This window comes from Pundamilia nyererei, unplaced genomic scaffold (assembly GCF_000239375.1).
Source record: "Pundamilia nyererei isolate P.nyererei 1_Seehausen unplaced genomic scaffold, PunNye1.0 scaffold00560, whole genome shotgun sequence".
NCBI lineage: Eukaryota > Metazoa > Chordata > Actinopteri > Cichliformes > Cichlidae > Pundamilia > Pundamilia nyererei.
Window position 1 is genome coordinate 88,882 of NW_005187961.1, and position 6,323 is coordinate 95,204.

The window sequence follows — 6,323 nt, forward strand, 5'->3', positions numbered from 1 at the left end:
TTTTTTTTTTTCCTTTTTTTGTTCGTTTCTGATCTGCCCACAATATTTTAGTATTCCACTGTCAGGCGTGTTTTTAGAAGCAGCAGCAGCATACAGTTAACATGTAGCTTGCCATCACCAGTGTGTGAATGTGGGTGTGAATGGGTGGATGACTGAATGTAGAGTAAAGTGCTTTGGGGTCAATAGGGACAAATTAAAGCGATATACAAATACAGGCCATTTACCATTACATCACCTACAAAGCTGCAGTAGTGTTAAAACAGAGTGGATAAAAGAGGAAACAGACCTTTTAGAGCTCAAACACTGACTAAAATGAACAGCTAATTTACTGAACCACTAAGGTGTGCCTTGTGCGGATTTGACTTTGGGCTGATTTGACAGCATAAAGCAAAGATTGCGCTGCTTCCCAGCAAACTTACAAATGCTACACTTAAGAAGTTGCACTTTAAAATTTAAAAAAAGTAACAGAAAGCATCTTTATTTTTAGGCAAACAGAAGAAAAGAAAAAAGTGTTTTTTGCACGTTCAGCTCTGATTAAACTGATGTTTATCTGTTTTGTGTTGCAGAGAAGCCCGCCGTTAAAACAACGACTCCACGTCCTTCGCCTCCTGTGACTGCTTTGCCTCGGGGTGCAGCAGTAACCTCCTCCTCCCTGCAGCACCTGACTCTCCTCTGTCCTGCTCTGTTTGTGCTTTTCTTCTCTTGAAAGTAGGCACAGACTTGAGTTAAAGTTGGGTTTAGCTTTAATCAAAAACTAGATTATACCTTAAAAATAACATTTCACACTGTCGTATAAAGTAAAACCCTTCTTTTCCATATTTGCTCTAAATCTGGTAAATGTATGATGGAGCTGCTTTGAATTATTGACATCCATACATCTATCGTCATTATATACAGCTATCGTCTTAACGTTTCATCCTTCAGCTCAGACGACTGAAAAATTCCTCTTCTGCCCCGAGGCATTTCTTATTAGACTGTTCAGTGTGCTGATGTAACTCATCCTCCAATCAGGTGACAGAAAAATGTTAAAACTAAACCTCAGCTCGAAACCACCTGCGACCGTTACACTCCGACTCACCCGCTGCATCCACCTCCACCTGTTTTCAGCCCTCCAAAACAAACATGAATGAACTCGCTGCACTGATGTTCATGACATCAACGTTAAATTGATCCATTTATAAACAGTCTCCCAAAGACAGGCTGCCATGTTATTCAATGTATGTTGACAGTCATAAAGATAGTCGTTTAGCTTAGTCTTGCTAATCAAGTCATCTGCCCTGCTGGACACGCTGTGTCATGACACCAGAGATATCGGTGTAGTCCTGTTTAGATCTGATTGGAGTCAGATGGTGTTTTCATTGCTTTTCAGTGCTAACTTCATGCTGTGTTACTGGAAAACAAAGAAATAACCTCCAAAATGTGTAAGTATCCATACTGGCCAATATTGGTTAATGCCTGAAAAACTGATGAACCAGTCTCCTGGCTGATATCCATCCGCTGAGTCAGGTCAGCCTCCAAATTCAATGATTTCAAAACTGAGTGTGGCCCTGAAAGGTCAAACAGCTGCAAGTAGAAAAGTACTCCAAAAACACACCAAGTACAATAAAAGAAAAACAAAACAAAACCTCACAAAAAGTTATTTTTTAGTAATGTTTTTTTCAATTTCCTTTCTGTTTTGTGCACTTGTTCCATTTGTTGATGTTTTCTTATGTTGCAGTGCATTTGACCTTTGAGCGCCACCATTTAAATAAATCAAAAATAAGTTCTATGGAGAGCTGACGAGGTTTTAAAACCAGTCATTATTTACCCCTATTGAAGCTCTTTTGATGCCCGAGACCAAAAAAGGACATTACAGCAGAAGAAGAAGAAAAGTATCCGAACAACATCGATACGACCCAGATTACTGTCATAAACAGAAAAATAAAGTTGTTCGACTTTCCGAGATTGCTGCCGGACCTTTAACGTCTAAAGTTTCAGTGTGTGTTTCATTATAATTGTACTCAGATACTTCTGTGATGGGCCGATATTAGTCATATTGATCAAATTGGAATTCTTCCACAGAAAACACCTTTATAAAGCTGATTTACATTGTTCACGTTCTTTGTCGATCGCCAGGAGGGAAGTGCTCCCTATCATCTATGAATAAAACAGGAAGTCACACTGTCAGGCAGATTTAACAGGCTTTAATCTACCTGGATGTTTCACAGTGACACGATATAGAGACTGATGTTTGCCACAGACCGGGATTGTGAAGGTTTTTGTTTTTTAGGTTGTGTTCATTTCAGTGATTCTCCTTACATGTGTGTCTGTGTATCACTGACGTAAAAAGCATTAGTTTGATCCAAAGACATTCAACATCAAATGAATCTCTAAAGTATCAGATGTGTGAAACATGTGAGAACAATCGGCCACTACATGGAGCTGTCACAGTTATGATTATTATTATTGTTAGTAGTATTATTAATAATCGTTATTATTGTTGTTATTATTATTTATTAACAATGGAGGAGCTCCAGCAAATTTAAGACTTACTAAATCTGATGGCATGGATCTCTGCAGAAGATTAGCAGCTTCTAAAGGAGGTCATTGTACATTATGCAGTTTGTTTTTCTCTGTTTTTATTTGAAGAAATTACTGTTGAAGGAAAATAAGCACTTACAACTAAGCTGTTATTTATTATTGATTAAAAAAACCAAAATGTAAAAGTAATGTTTACTAAAAACAGCAAAACATCCAACACAATCCACACAAGTGTGTGTGAATGGGGATGACTGGATGTGTAAAGTGCTTTCGGGCCCTTAGGGACTAGTAAAGCGCTATACAAATACAGGCCGTTTACCATTTACAATCCAACAAAAACATGACTTTATTACAATCGGTGCCGAGAATAGTCAGTAAAATGTCAGATTTATTGTCTGCGTCTTCTATCATTTACTATATAATACTGTTATTAAAGATCTGCTGTGTTTTATATATTTATATATATTGTTTCGGATGCAGATGGGTCAAAACATCCCGAAGCTCCCTTTAAGCTTCATCTTGTTTACCGGCATATTTTATGTTTATGAAGTGACGAGAGATCAAAAAGCTGCAACGCAGATGTGTGTGAGTCTTCCCAGGTAGCACAAAGAGCTGATTAACCGATTAGTTGACTGAGCAACAGTTCAGCTCTGCAAACAATACTACTCGCTTGATTTTCAGGGTTCAGTCCTCAAACCATAGTTTGAGTTTTCTTGCACAAGCCAATGCGTCAAAGTTGTTTTGCTTCCATAGTCAAAGATTTACTCCCAACTTTCATACCTCAGATTTTATCTGTCAACATTTCAGGTTTATTTATTATCTGGTTTAATTGTTGCAGTGTCATAGTAGAGATCTTAACAAAATGTTAGGGTCAGGGAACGAACGAGGATCCTCTTTCGTTTGTATCAGTTTTTTGTTTCATTTTTTTTTCTCTTTTCAGCGATAAGGATGATAACAGATCAGTGGTTTAGTCTTCTTCATCAACATGTGGGGTTAACTGTCTGTTTAATTACACAAAGACTCTAGGCACTACAACGTTCAGCCAACTTGTTGGCTTTAAGTCATTTTCAGATTAGTTTGTGTTAAGTTTTAATATGAATTATTCTGCCTGTCAGTCATTCGATGAAGATCAATCAGTTGTGTTCAGTGTTTTATTTTCATAATTTGTTTTGTTCCTTGGCTTAGTTGTTGTGTCATGGAGGTATTTGTCAGGGTTTCAAAGCCTTGGAAACATCCAGTGTTTTTAGTTTCTTTGCTTCAGCTCAAGTTTAAGCCTGTTTATCATACAGTTTTAAGTCAGGACAGGACAGGATCTTTTCCCTTATACCAACTTAATCAACCAATAGCATCGTGGTCATGTGACCAGGATCATTTAAGTGTAACTACTGCTTGCGCTGGTGTGACCACAGGTGGCGCTACAGTGTTTCTCTTGTAGAAAACGTCAAAGAAGCTGCGACCGCACATAAACTGTCTGTCAGTCACCCAATCAGTTAATCGATCAGCTCTGATGTGCCGTGTGTTTGTGTATCGCCGCGCTGTTACAGTCTGAATGGTGAGGGTCTCTGCTCGGGGTACCTGTGATGTCTGAAGGTAATCACAGCAGTCATGTGACCCTGGTCCTTTTCATTGTAGCAGACCATGGTGTGAAGTGTGGAAAGCAACCCAGAGGCATTGTGGGAAATTTAGGAAAAACTGGTAGCTTTTTTTTTTCTTCTTTTCTTCCCTGTTTCTGGTTGTTTTTAATGCAGTTTATTTAAACTGGATTCAAACCTTTGTTTTGACTCTGAGTGTTATGTTAAGGAAGGTGTTGATGACTTCAGACTTCCTCAGCAGTTCTGGTGTGTTTGTTACATCTGACGTTTGCAGGTTCATTGCTGAAGCTCAATAAAAACCCAACAATAAAACGAAACGTTTCTCAGTGTTTTTGTTCTGCAGTAACAGTTTCCTGCCACAAGGAGGAGCCACTGAATCCACTGTGACGATGGAAATGTTTAATTATCAATGAGAAATGTTTATGCAGTAATTTATATTTTACACTTACCATGTGAATTTGTTTTGTGTGTGTGTGTGTTTTACTAAATAAAGAGTTAACAATCAGATGTCAGTCCCACTGAAGCCAAGTTCAGATAATTAAATTGAAAGAGATTTAAAAATGTGTCTTTGAGGTATTCCCTGTTATTGTTTATGATTGGTTTGTGAAACAGCTGATTCATTAACAGATTCATTCAGTTAATGGAATGATTGAAGTCCCGTTTAAACACAAATTGTTCTACAATAATTAAAAACAAACTTTTTTTTACTCTTTTGTCTTTTTTTTTGTTTGTTTGTTTCTCTGAAACTATCTGCATCATGTTGGGGTGTAACATGGTGATATAGATAAGTGGCAGAGGAAAAATGTGGACAACAAAAGGCTTTAAATAAACGTAATCAGCGCCTGCAGTGATGAAGCTGCTGTAGTGCTCTATTCTGATGAAGGTGAGCACAGTGTGTCAGAACGAGCTTCATCTGAAGGGTGGCTGACCTCCGTCTTAGAGATGGGATGAGGAGAGTAGAGCCAAAACTCCATGAATCTGTGACCTCTCTATTAGTGAAGATCCTTTAGCGTCCCTCTGGATCAATGGATGAACTCCTGGAGTCAGGAAAGGTTGTGTTTCTGATCGACTCAATCAACATCAGTCAACAACATCTTAGTTTAAAAATAAATGACATGAAGCAAAACATTTTTTTTCTTCTTTTTTTTTAAATTAAGATAGCTTCAGGCTGTGATTTTGGCCTTGGTTTATTAAATAATACACCACAGTGATGAACCTGTGGTGACACCCTAGATGAAGGTGGTGGTAGTTCTTATTTTTGCAGGTCGACTGCTGTGTTTGATTCTTGGTGTTTGGAGGAGTAGCTCTAATGATGGACCTTGAATGTTCCAGCCCTGATAAGTGCTACAAAGGCAGGCTTTGTTTGGGAACGTCTTTGTGTACAAAGAATAGCTGAGGCAGGTGGCTGGAAGAGGGAAGTCTGAGCATTTCTCTTGGATTATGAGGCAGAAAACGGATGGTTCATTCAATAATGAATATATGATGTTCATGTACCTTTGGTTATTTCGTATTTCTGCAAATTTTAAAATATAAGCCGACTAATACATGGTGATTCAGGACAAATATCTCATTTTATTCCTTCCTTTTTGGTAACTTCAGCAAAGAGTCTAAATATTCCTTTAGGCGTATTGTAACACACTCCTTCAACGTGTCACGGGGTGAAACGGGACAAGTTATTTAGAGTTTTTATTGTGCATGTTTTGCAATGTTTTATCTGTTTTAATATTTTAATATTGTATATTGGGTTTGTTTGTATGAGCTTTATTGCATGTTTTTATCTTATTTAAATTGAACACCTGTCCTGTAAAGACTCCGCCCCTACCTGATAGCAAACTGATCACACCTGCGAGAGATCCCAGAGAGGGCAATAAGAGGGCCTGGCAGACCATAGAGCAAAGGGGGAGAAAAAGCTTGAGAGGAGGCGAGACCTGGCATGGTAACCGGTGTGGGCGACGGCCGCGCAGAGCGGCACAGAGGCCCGGCTATAGGCAGCTGGCCAAGGCGTGCGGAAAAGGAGAACGAGACCGGAGATCGCGGACGACCGCGCACTGGAGGGAGCGATCGGAGAGGTCTGTGTTGGTGTTGACGGGAGGTAGCTCCTCTCCGAGAGAGGCCCACGGCAGGGGATAGAGAGGCAGCGGGATGGCGCCTTATGTCCCCGGGACGGCGAGTCTATGGCTACGCGTGTGAAGCACAACACAGTGGTGGGCG